Consider the following 14,081-nt stretch of genomic DNA (forward strand, 5'->3'; position numbering starts at 1 on the left):
TTAGACATAGTACACGTTCTATTTTTGATAAATTTCTTATGTACCCTGTCGTCATGTCGCCGCCTATAATTGGTTCAAACAGTGATGTCGCCGCGGGTCTGACGTCTGCCCTCCCATTCAATCCCATTCAAAAATGGACACGGACTGATGGCAACGGAAGGGTCGACTGCTCCTTCTCCTGCTAAGCCTTCGATCTGTCAGAAATCACACCTCTTACATGCCAAGCCGGACACTTCTGCTCCCGTTAGTGACACTCACGTGGTGTTTGCATACTTTATCAAAGATGAAGTGAATTAGATGCAATACATAGACGTTTTAGAAACGTTTTCATGAGCAACAGTTTTTACATACTGAAATACAGCGCCATATTTTCAAGAATAAAGTTCAACATAATCATATACTATTTAAATACTAATACAGTGGGGTATATATGCTTTTATCTGTGTTGTATGATAAACGTGACTTAATACAACAGTGCAACTAAAGTAAAAAAAAAAACTTTAACATTCTAAAAACACAGATTTGTTGCCATTATTGGAACTGAAAATGTTGAATAAACCCTGAAACACACGTGATCGTCGTCATGTGATGTTTCTGGCCAATCGTGAAACAGCTGTGTCGTCATCAGCGCTTCTGCTGTCGTTCTGGAGAAACTGCGGCGGCTGAGTCAACCGGCTGCTCTCAAAACACTCTTGCGGTACTTTGATGCCACACGTGACAGTCATGTGGCTTCGGCGGTGTCTCAAGACGGATAGAATTTCTAACCGACATGCACTGCTTCAGGTCAGACTGCGATCGGTTTGCGCAGTGCTGCGTGATGTTGAAACGCACCTAAATACAACTTATGTGTCAAATACGAGCTCCAAATTTTAATTAAATTAATGTCTCACCATAAAGGGTTTGAACTAGTCTTAAAAGTTAGTCAGTTAGTAGCCTAAATGTTAAGGTCTTTGAAATTGGTCAAATATTTTATATTGGTTAAATAAAAAGTTAAATTGGTCTAAACTGAATCCAAAAGATTGCTTACCCTTGGCCAACACTGAATCAGAATCAGAATGAGCTTTATTGCCAGGTATGTTCACATATACGAGGAATTTGTTTTCGTGACAGAAGCTCCGCAGTGCAACAGAATGACAGCGACAGAACAAAAAATATATGGAAAGAATAAAAAATACAAAAAATACAAATAAGTAGGTAAGGAATGACAATATACAAATTGACAGTTGTATGGCAGGTATATTACAATAGCAGTTATGTACTGTATGTACAGGTATATTTTGTGCAAAATTTAAGTGTATTATTTAGTGTACACTTAAACGTAGCCTCTGTCATAACATAGAGGCTAAGTTTATGCATCTGGCTCCAGATTCACAGCGTATTGATGACAGTTAACTGTGTTTGAGCACCGAGTATAACTCAAAGTGCCAGTAATACTAGAATCAGCTGCAGAAGCAGTGCTCATGAACGATTATACAGTCAGAAGAGATGCACTAACTACACATAATGATGTTTTATTAAATAAGGTTTGTCTCCCCGCCTCCAGTAGATTAAAGAGTCTTAAACGCTGTAAATAATCACAGGCCACACAGGAAGAACCTCTTCACCTACAAACTAAACCCTCGTGCTCTGAATGTCCAGAGCCACTCACATCTGTTTGTCCACCCAACGGATCAAACCACGCTTAGAAAACTAACCATGACTGGTTTCAGTTCAACTCAGAAGATACACCTCAGTAAAGATCATAACACTGTTTGAAATCTCTACTCTGGGTTTACATTCAATAACATTTAGAATAAATATATCATTTTAAAATCACTATGTTCAATCTCACCATCAAATGTAGTTCATTAACAGTTCACACAATATTCTTTTACTCTTAGTCATTTGAAACAGTCAGATAACCACACTCTCAGAAGAAAAGCTGTCAGGGAGGCGGGAATATGAACCCTTAACTTTTTTTTTTACTTATTATTTTTTGTTTTCAATTAAAACCAGTAAAAATCTTCCTAAGTGCTAGATGAACTTTAAGATTAGAAGCAAATGTAGGGTGTGAAGTGGGAGGGTCAGATCTTGTCTTGGGGGGATTCACACTCAACACTTTACCAGTCTGCTGTTAGATCACACACTGAACCACTGAAGAACATGTTTCACAAGTTTGTCTTGTTCTGTTTGTGCTGCTGGGGTCTGACTGGTAAGTTTATGATATTATATTTATGGCTTTTTTTTTTTTGGCTGCTACTGTTCAAATTATTTTATTTTAATCTCCTGTTATGTAGCAAAAGAATTATGAATACTGTATGAATACAATTCAAGATCTACTAACTCTGAATTAATTTTTTAGGATTAGGAAATGTACATTAAATCCAGATCTGGAAAAGATCAAAAATCCCTTCAGTGAATGTAGATCTTCAGAAAGTGTGAACTTTCTGTTGAGCTGCTTTCAAATATCCGGCCATTTTTGTCCTTTTAAAAAGACATTTCTAATATGTGATCATAAACACCTCCAAATATCATGGACGTTTACAAGTCAAAATGTGCAGGAACCTTAAAATCCATAGATTAATATCCAGGGATCTAATGATCTAAACTTATTATTTATTAATAATGTATTTAAAATATCCAGCAGAATTAAAACTGTACTTTCAATCGGCAATAATTATCATGTATATATTGTCAATATATTATGAAACTTTAAACATGATTGTCCTCCACGCTTTAAAACTAATTAAAGACTAGTGATGTGTTTGTTACACCAATCATGATTCATCTTAAATCTAAATTAAACCAAGGTTTATCTAATACCTCTGTTGCCCAGACTTTAAACTTCGACATGAGTACATTTACATTTGAAATAAATTAACTTTAACCCTTTTACTTTGATGTAAATATATTCACTTATTATTATCTTGGTAAATACATATTGCACAAACATAAAGACATAAATGACACAAAAACAAAAAAAACAAAACAAACTAAAAAAACATTTAAATAAGACTAAGAAGAAAAAAATAATAATATATATATATATATATATATATATATATATATATATAATATTGCTAATATAGTATACATCTGGAAGAGAAGAATTATGAACAGATTTGTGTATTCTGAACTGTATATAAATGTGTTTAATTCATTAAATAGTGTTTCCTCTGTCTGCTTGACTCTAACAGTCTCTCTATTATTAAGAGTTAACGGTTTACAACAGCTGTTTATAAAGACCCTTTATATTTAACATTGTGTTTGTTTCTGCTGAGACTTTAATCAGTGTAAAATCTGTTTGTTGATCAGGTGTGTTTGGTGATTCAGTGTCAGTGACGGAGGGAGATTCTGTTACTCTACACACTGATCTTACTGAAATACCTGAAGAAGACGACATACTGTGGAGATTTGGAGCAGAATGGTCTCTCATAGCTAGAATGAAGAAAAAGAAGCAAATCTTCTCCACATCTGATGTTCCTGTCGGGAGATTCAGAGACAGACTGAAGCTGGACGATCAAACTGGATCTCTGACCATCACAGACATCTCAACTGAACACTCTGGAGATTATCATCTAGAGATAAGTGGAGCGAAAAAAACATCAAAAACATTCAATGTTTCTGTCAATGGTGAGTAGAGATGTCATTAATTTAAACGTTCACATATTCTATTTACACTGTCAAACGTTTACTAATTTTAGACGACAGACACATTCAGTGACCATTAACACAATAAACACTCACCCAACACACAGTTCAATACACAGATACACTACAAAATAAGCAAATAGTTGTTCATATTCCTCTTATCCTCTGATGTTTTCAGCTCGTCTGTCTGTTCCTGTCATCAGCAGAAACTTTGCTCAATGTTCTTCATCATCCTCAGAGCAGAATTGTTCATTGGTGTGTTCAGTGGTGAATGTGGGTCATGTGACTCTCTCCTGGTACAAAGGAAACAGTTTATTGTCCAGCATCAGTGTGTCTGATCTCAGCATCAGTCTCTCTCTACCTCTGGAGGTGGAATATCAGGATAAAAACAGCTACAGCTGTGTGCTCAACAATCCCATCAGCAACCAGACTCAACATCTGGACATCACTCAGCTCTGTCACACATGTTCAGGTTCTTCCACAAGTTATTCATTGAGCTGATCTCTGTCTTCTGTTGTAGATCAGACTGATTCAATCACTTACATTAATGACTGTCAGTCTTTTACTCTTCTTCTGTTCCTCCAGACTCTGTGTTTCTGATCGTGTTGATCTCTGCTGGATCTCTGTTGATTGTTGCTGCAGTCCTGATCTTCTGCATCTACAGGAAACACAGAAAAACTGATCAAGAAGGCAAGTGTTATTTTCTCCATTTAAAACAAGTAAAATATATTTTTTTGTAAATATTGGATCCAATTGAAAACCCTATTTTATAATTTCATTAAAATTATTTCCAGAATTTCCATTGTTAGAATAAATGTCTGTTTGTATATAATGACACTGAGCATCCTTCTTTACTCATTTCACTTGCAAAAAAATAAATAAATAAATGAACAATCTTACATGTGTAAAGATGTGTCAGGTGCTCTAAAATGTATATGCATGATAACTTTGTGTTTGTTGACTGACAGTCACCACCATAAGCTACTACTAAATATTGTAGAAACATAATTTTCTTTAAAGTTGCTTTGTAACGATTTGCATTGTAAAAAGCGCTATACAAATAAACTTGAATTGAACTTAAATGCTGATTAAATATAAAGAATGTGATGTTAAACAGACAACTGGGTTTGATTTATGTGTAAATTAATGTGTGATTGAAGTGTCTTTCTAAATGTAATGATAAACACTCTTGGACTATTTGTGTGCGGAAACAGTTAAAAGTCTAACGGCTAATTAAATTAGTTAATGCCATGTTTAAAATCATTGAGTGTTACTGTGGAGTTAAAGGCACAATATGTAATTTTTCTGCTTTAAAAATAGCAGATATCACTATATCTATGTTATATATATTTTTTAGTTGTGTACTTACATTATCCCGACAGTTTCCACGAACTTTCAAATCCGGAGAAAATTATAGTTTAAATAGAAGACACGGCACGTTTCTTTATTTCCGTTTTGTCGCCCGTCTATGGCGTCATATAAACTTTGACCCCTCTAGTTTATCTAACTTCCTGCGGAACCGCCAAATACAAAGGTGAACACAAGCAAAGACGAGACGAAGAAGAAAAAGTAGTAGCTAGCATTGAGCGAGACTATCATATTTTATATTTATATTGTTTATATTAGTTTTTATACTTCAATCAATAACTTGGTTATGGATCATTATTATGCTTTGCCTGCACGTTCTGTGAAGCGCAAACGTACGGGTGAAATAAATGACCTGAGAAGGTTTTGGGACGAAGAAGAAACGAGACACGGGTAAATATTGGAGTTGAATTTCCAAGATAGAGAGAGCTTCGTGACAAGCTGAAACTACAGAAAGATGCTTGCATTCTAATAAACAGGTATGCATCCATTCAGCTAACTATATCTATCCGTATATTTTGTGAAACGATGATGTCTTGTGTAAAACGCAGACGGACTAGCTCTCATGTAGAGTATAATGTAAATCTACATGTTCTATATCTAGCTGGATAAAGTAGCTTCAAATGCAGTTCACTATCTTGTTCGATATCATAGTATAAATGTAATTATAATTATTAACGAAAGGCAACCGTGTTTTTTTAACATATTACTACTAGCTAGATGGAATATTGATTTGATAGGGGTCTGATAATTCTTATATCTCTCCGTTCGAAAATACGTGATTGTCAAAATACTAAGACCGGTGACACACTGGCTGCGTGGCGTCTCTGCTGCGTGCCAGAAGTGTGGCGGCTGCCTCGCGTTTTCTGTGTCTTTACCATAGGTCTTTACACACCAGAACCGTGCCTGACGCGGCGCGGCGCGCTGCTGCTGCTGTAGGTGACATAGAGGGAGACCGCTGACAGACCAGGCTCTTGTCTTCATGACAACAATATCTATACTTCATGTTGAACATAAATATAAAGCCTACTGATAAAGGACACCGTCAACAGTATTGACGGCAAAATAGACTATATTTGACAGGTGCAATATTTGAAAATCGATAATTATTTATTTATTTTTTAAATTACATTTATATCTGAATTTATGTCAACCTATAGACTTCCAAACATCAAAATGTCATTAATATGTATTTGTGTACAAAATTACATATAAACATATTTTCCTATTATATTTTGCCTGGAAACGCTTCCAACACGCTTGTGTGTCACGTGAAAAATAGGCGTTGGTTCTATTTCTAGCATGCACGCGTTTTCCGCGTCTCACGCAGGCAGTCTGCAAGCTCTAACCTATTAACATGGGAGCCGAATTAAAAACGGACACGCCACGCGGCTGAGACGCTTGCGCCACGCATCCACGCAACAACAACTCCCATGAGCCTACGCTCTTTCCCGACGTCATCAAAGTACGTCTTATGTTATTATTTTGATTGAGTGACCCCTGGTGGCCAAAAATCCCATACTGTACGTTTAAATCTGAAAGCCTGAATAATAACACGCAGACTGAAGAAGCAGATCTAATTAAGATGAAGTTTTGTGGTTTTAATGTCTCTATTATTGTTAAAACAGCTGAGACTTGTGAAGAAGACATTACTTACGCCGAGACGAAATTCTACAAAAGAAACACACAGAAATTGGTAAGACAATTTATTGATAATTTGTTGAGTATTTGTATAATTGGTAACACTTTACAATAAGGTGTCATTTGTTAAAATTACTTAATTTATTAACTACCATCAACAAACAATGAACAGTACATTTATTCAGAGTATTTATTCATCTGTTAATGTTAGTTAATAAAAAGTACAGCTGTTCCTTCCTACTTCAAGCTAGTTCACAGTGCATTAACTAATTAACTAATAAAAACACAATTTTTGATTTTAATAATGCATTAGTATATGATGAAATTAATATTAGCTAAGATGAATAAATGCTGTAGAATTATTGTTCATTCTTATTTCATGTTATCTGAAGTATTTTAATGTTACTTAATCGAAAATACAGTTCTCCATTGCTAGTTCATGTTAGTTCACAATACACTAACTAATGTTAACAAACACAACTGTTGATTTTAATAATGCATTAGTACATGTTGAAATAAATTTCAGCTAAGATTAATAAATGCTAAAGTGTTACTGTAAAACTGTGTTCCTGTGGCTCAGTGGTAGAGCATCGTGTTAGCTGTGCAAAAGGTTGTGGGTTCAATTCCCAGGGAACAAAAATTATATTCTGAATGCAGTGTAAGTTGCTTTGGATAAGTGTCTGCTAAATGTATAATTTTAGCAGAGTCTGATGTATGTGACAGTACTTTTGATTTTGTCTGAATAATATTTAAGTCCATTTCTACCTCATAAAAATGTTCATAATTATGACCAAATTTGAAATGATGGCATACTACTGTAAATTGAAATTCTGATATTAAATAGTCAAAACTATAAAAGATGAAAATATCATATACAAAGCTTAAATAATGACATTTATAATTATAACGTAAATATAGAAATTATGGCATACTAATTTTGACTTGTTTATCATAATCTGACTTAAGTATGTCGTAATTTAGAATTTTTATTTCATTTTATGTTTTTGTGTAAGATTCCCTTTTAGGTGTTTAGTTCGTTATGTCTGTGTGCAAGGAGTGAAGTGTGGTTGCCGTTGTAACAATATAATTTCCTGTGAAGGATTAATAAAGTTTTTAATAATAATAATAATTTTGACTTTGTATGACACTTTAGTTTTGTGGATTGATTTACCAGATGTTATTTGGCGATTAGGCCTGTCACGATAACTACTTTTGTTGGGAAATAAATTGTCCCAGAAATAACTGATATTATTGTCATTTTAAGACTATTTTATGACACTGAATATATAATGATAATATAAGGCAAGCATGATATTGCATGCACAAGACAGTCAAACACATTTACATTTATCAGAAGCTTTTATACAAAGCCACTTACAGTGCATTCAGACTACACATTTATTTTTTTTTACCAGCATGTGTGTTCCCTAGGAACTGAACCGAACGCAATGCTCTACCACTGAGCCACAGGAACACAAACACATCCTTCTAATGCAGGTTTCCATATAAAAACAATGGGGAAAAATAGCACAAGTGGAATGCAAAAATGCATTCTCTTCCTTGTGAAACCTCCTTAACGCTAGCTTTGAGAGAGCACCATTTTGTTTAGCCACTCAAACTCTCCTCCTCACCGTGCATTAGGATGATACAGACACACGTCCTCTTCCAGGTAGTTTCTTAACATTTTATGTTGATTGGAAATTCTTAATTATTGCCCTGATGGTGGAAATGGGAATTTTCACTGCTCTAGCTCTTTTCTTAAAGCCACTTCACTAATTTGTGAAATTTCAGAAATATATTCTTTGGTTTTTCTCATTGTGATGGATGATTAAGGGAATTTAGGCTTTGTTTTTGCTCTTAATATTTAGATGAAACAGGAAGCTGTGGCTGGATAATTTCATGTCCATAATCATGCTGGAGTGCTAAAAATTGTGAATATGAATGGGAATATACTTCAGAGATATTTTACTTTATTTACTTATATACTATATATACAACCCGAATTCCGGAAAAGTTGGGACGTTTTTTAAATTTTAATAAAATGAAAACTAAAGGAATTTCAAATCACATGAGCCAATATTTTATTCACAATAGAACATAGATAACGTAGCAAATGTTTAAACTGAGAAATTTTACACTTTTATCCACTTAATTAGCTCATTTAAAATTTAATGCCTGCTACAGGTCTCAAAAAAGTTGGCACGGGGGCAACAAATGGCTAAAAAAGCAAGCAGTTTTGAAAAGATTCAGCTGGGAGAACATCTAGTGATTAATTAAGTTAATTGATATCAGGTCTGTAACATGATTAGCTATAAAAGCTTTGTCTTAGAGAAGCAGAGTCTCTCAGAAGTAAAGATGGGCAGAGGCTCTCCAATCTGTGAAAGACTGCGTAAAAAAAATGTGGAAAACTTTAAAAACAATGTCCCTCAACGTCAAATTGCAAAGGCTTTGCAAATCTCATCATCTACAGTGCATAACATCATCAAAAGATTCAGAGAAACTGGAGAAATCTCTGTGCGTAAGGGACAAGGCCGGAGACCTTTATTGGATGCCCGTGGTCTTCGGGCTCTCAGACGACACTGCATCACTCATCGGCATGATTGTGTCAATGACATTACTAAATGGGCCCAGGAATACTTTCAGAAACCAATGTCGGTAAACACAATCCGCCGTGCCATCAGCAGATGCCAACTAAAGCTCTATCATGCAAAAAGGAAGCCATATGTGAACATGGTCCAGAAGCGCCGTCGTGTCCTGTGGGCCAAGGCTCATTTAAAATGGACTATTTCAAAGTGGAATAGTGTTTTATGGTCAGACGAGTCCAAATTTGACATTCTTGTTGGAAATCACGGACGCCGTGTCCTCCGGGCTAAAGAGGAGGGAGACCTTCCAGCATGTTATCAGCGTTCAATTCAAAAGCCAGCATCTCTGATGGTATGGGGGTGCATAAGTGCATACGGTATGGGCAGCTTGCATGTTTTGGAAGGCTCTGTGAATGCTGAAAGGTATATAAAGGTTTTAGAGCAACATATGCTTCCCTCCAAACAATGTCTATTTCAGGGAAGGCCTTGTTTATTTCAGCAGGACAATGCAAAACCACATACTGCAGCTATAACAACAGCATGGCTTCGTCGTAGAAGAGTCCGGGTGCTAACCTGGCCTGCCTGCAGTCCAGATCTTTCACCTATAGAGAACATTTGGCACATCATTAAATGAAAAATACGTCAAAGACGACCACGAACTCTTCAGCAGCTGGAAATCTATATAAGGCAAGAATGGGATCAAATTCCAACAGCAAAACTCCAGCAACTCATAGCCTCAATGCCCAGACGTCTTCAAACTGTTTTGAAAAGAAAAGGAGATGCTACACCACGTATATACAACCCGAATTCCGGAAAAGTTGGGACGTTTTTTAAATTTTAATAAAATGAAAACTAAAAGACTTTCAAATCACATGAGCCAATATTTTATTCACAATAGAACATAGATAACATAGCAAATGTTTAAACTGAGAAAGTTTACAATTTTATGCACAAAATGAGCTCATTTCAATTTTGATTTCTGCTACAGGTCTCAAAATAGTTGGGACGGGGCATGTTTACCATGGTGTAGCATCTTCTTTTCTTTTCAAAACAGTTTGAAGACGTCTGGGCATTGAGGCTATGAGTTGCTGGAGTTTTGCTGTTGGAATTTGGTCCCATTCTTGCCTTATATAGATTTCCATCTGCTGAAGAGTTCGTGGTCGTCTTTGATGTATTTTTCGTTTAATGATGCGCCAAATGTTCTCTATAGGTGAAAGATCTGGACTGCAGGCAGGCCAGGTTAGCACCCGGACTCTTCTACGACGAAGCCTTGCTGTTGTTATAGCTGCAGTATGTGGTTTTGCATTGTCCTGCTGAAATAAACAAGGCCTTTCCTGAAATAGACGTTGTTTGGAGGGAAGCATATGTTGCTCTAAAACCTTTATATACCTTTCAGCATTCACAGAGCCTTCCAAAACATGCAAGCTGCCCATACCGTATGCACTTATGCACCCCCATACCATCAGAGATGCTGGCTTTTGAACTGAACGCTGATAACATGCTGGACGGTCTCCCTCCTCTTTAGCCCGGAGGACACGGCGTCCGTGATTTCCAAGAAGAATGTCAAATTTGGACTCGTCTGACCATAAAACACTATTCCACTTTGAAATAGTCCATTTTAAATGAGCCTTGGCCCACAGGACACGACGGCGCTTCTGGACCATGTTCACATATGGCTTCCTTTTTGCATGATAGAGCTTTAGTTGGCATCTGCTGATGGCACGGCGGATTGTGTTTACCGACATTGGTTTCTGAAAGTATTCCTGGGCCCATTTAGTAATGTCATTGACACAATCATGCCGATGAGTGATGCAGTGTCGTCTGAGAGCCCGAAGACCACGGGCATCCAATAAAGGTCTCCGGCCTTGTCCCTTATGCACAGAGATTTCTCCAGTTTCTCTGAATCTTTTGATGATGTTATGCACTATAGATGATGAGATTTGCAAAGCCTTTGCAATTTGACGTTGAGGAACATTGTTTTTAAAGTTTTCCACAATTTTTTTACGCAGTCTTTCACAGATTGAAGAGCCTCTGCCCATCTTTACTTCTGAGAGACTCTGCTTCTCTAAGACAAAGCTTTTTAAATCACATTTATTCTTATTATTGTTATATCTTATGCATTTTTTTCCAGAAAGTTGAAGAGGAGGATCATGTGGAATATGCACCAGTCACAGTCAGAAGATGATCAAACTTTAATGTTTTAAGTACAAGACCGTTATAGTCAGATCAGCCTCCTGCAACGACCTCAGACTCTGAGTTGATGGTTGCAGCTTTTGCAAAATTTAGACGCAAACTAGTTAAAAGGTGACGAAGTAAATTCTGCTGTGGTCTCATGTAATTATATCTGTACAGAAATGGGGTTTGATTTGTTTGGTAGAAAAAACAGCTTGTGCATGAGAAAGTGTCTACTACTGGATGTTTGCATTTGATGTCAGTTTGTTTGTGTGTGTCTGAGGTGTCAATAGTGTGTGTGTGACTGTGTATCAGTGCATGTGTGTGTGTCTGATGTGTCAATAGTGTCTGTGTGAGTGTGTATCAGTGCATGTGTGTGTATCTGAGGTGTCAATAGTGTGAGTGTGTATCAGTGCATGTGTGTGTATGATGTGTCAATAGTGTCTGTGTGAGTGTGTATCAGTGCACGTGTGTGTGTCTGATGTGTCAATAGTGTCTGTGTGAGTGTGTATCAGTGCATGTGTGTGTATGATGTGTCAATAGTGTCTGTGTGAGTGTGTATCAGTGCACGTGTGTGTCTGATGTGTCAATAGTGTCTGTGTGAGTGTGTATCAGTGCACGTGTGTGTGTCTGATGTATCAATAGTGTCTGTGTGAGTGTGTATCAGTGCACGTGTGTGTGTCTGATGTGTCAATAGTGTCTGTGTGAGTGTGTATCAGTGCACGTGTGTGTGTCTGATGTGTCAATAGTGTCTGTGTGAGTGTGTATCAGTGCACGTGTGTGTGTCTGATGTGTCAATAGTGTCTGTGTGAGTGTGTATCAGTGCATGTGTGTGTATCTGAGGTGTCAATAGTGTGAGTGTGTATCAGTGCACGTGTGTGTGTCTGTGTCAATAGTGTCTGTGTGAGTGTGTATCAGTGCGTGTGTGTATGATGTGTCAATAGTGTCTGTGTGAGTGTGTATCAGTGCATCTGTGTGTGTCTGATGTGTCAATAGTGTCTGTGTGAGTGTGTATCAGTGCACGTGTGTGTGTCTGAGGTGTCAATAGTGTGACTGTGTATCAGTGCATGTGTGTGTGTCTGTGTCAATAGTGTCTGTGTGAGTGTGTATCAGTGCATGTGTGTGTGTCTGATGTCAACAGTGTCTGTGTGAGTGTGTATCAGTGCGTGTGTGTATGATGTGTCAAAAGTGTCTGTGTGAGTGTGTATCAGTGCATCTGTGTGTGTCTGTGTCAATAGTGTCTGTGTGAGTGTGTATCAGTGCATGTGTGTGTGTCTAATGTGTCAATAGTGTCTGTGTGAGGACACCAAAATTCTAAAAACGCAAGGTTCAGTTTTTTTCGCTATTTTCAATTGTTCGTAAATCTACTTTTTCAAACTCCTCCAAGGCCATTGAACCGATTGTCACGAAATTTGAACCAGATCATCTTCAGACCATGCTGGCAAAAAGTTATGGAATTCAAGATGATTAGTCATACTGTTTCCGATTACCACATGAACAAATTCTACGAAAAGCATACAAAAGTGAACGGGAGGCTATATCTCCACAATGGTTATGCCTATTTAGAGCAAAATTGGTGTAAGTTATAACAAGCATGACCTGAGACTACCTGCAGTGTTTCGGCGCTGTGCCCCCTAGTGGTTAGGAGATATGAAAATGCATTTTTTTGCTTATAACTTCTGAATGCTTTGGCCAAAAATAAAAAAGATCATGTGGAGTCATATGATATCCAATTATCCAGTGTGATTTTGAATTATTCTAAAATGCTGTATTTCTCGAATGCATTAGCATATCATTATGAAAATAATTACAAAAATTCAGCTCCATGCCCTGATGGTACTCAAAAAGTTAGGGGGCAGCACCACCTTGTGGTCAAAAGTTATGATGAAATTTAGAAAAATGCTAATAACTTTTGCTTACATTACCTATTGTAATGGGATGTTGCTAGTTTCCTTGCATCATGCCGACAACATTGATACCAATTTTGCCATAATTGACTGATCTTCCTGTCCGCTATTTTGATTCATGTTGAAAACCTATTTAATGAACTCCTCCTAGATCGTTGGTCCAATTTTCACCAAATTTACACAGTAATTGGTGAAACACATTACTCAAAACAGTTTTCGTTTAGCGCATGAACGAATTTGCTGGAAAGATGCCAAACTGCATCGGAGGGCTGTATCTCTGCAAAGGTAAAACGGGACATAAATTTGGTAACAGCGCCACCTATTGACCAAGTGTAATATACTATTAATTAACCTTTAATTATAAAATTTCCAAAAATGCTAACATCTTTTGATTCTATTAGGCTATTGTAATGAAACTGGTCTCAAAATATTCATTGGGTCGTGCTGACAACAGACATACCATTTTTTTTTTTTTTTTTTTTTTTTTCGTAGGAACTCGCTGTCCACCATTTTGATCGGTTGAAAACCTTCTTTTTTGATGTCCTCATCAACCGTTGGTCCGTTTTTTCACCAAAATCGAGTAAGATGATCTTGAGACTGTGCTGACAAAATGTTATGGATTTTGTGTCGATAGACGAAAGTTTTCGCATACCAAATATTGACACCAAACATTGTGTGTGCTATTGTCACCTCACACAGAACAAACCAAAATGATTTGATTACAGCGACACCTGTTGGTCAAAAGTGATAAGCCATTTAATCAAATTACTAGTGGTTGTATTTA

At 36.8% G+C, this 14,081-nt stretch overlaps 1 long non-coding RNA gene across 1 annotated transcript in view; it reads left to right on the forward strand.

The window, feature by feature from the left end:
- LOC132131675 (uncharacterized) overlaps nucleotides 1–14,081 on the forward strand; it is a 208,565-nt gene that overhangs the window by 191,098 nt on the left and 3,386 nt on the right. Inside the window, exon 2 of the long non-coding RNA XR_009428919.1 lies at nucleotides 3,295–3,335. This is a non-coding gene — a long non-coding RNA (uncharacterized LOC132131675). The remainder of the gene's footprint in view (nucleotides 1–3,294; nucleotides 3,336–14,081) is intronic.

Source organism: Carassius carassius, chromosome 48, assembly GCF_963082965.1.
Source record: "Carassius carassius chromosome 48, fCarCar2.1, whole genome shotgun sequence".
Classification (NCBI taxonomy): Eukaryota; Metazoa; Chordata; class Actinopteri; order Cypriniformes; family Cyprinidae; genus Carassius; species Carassius carassius.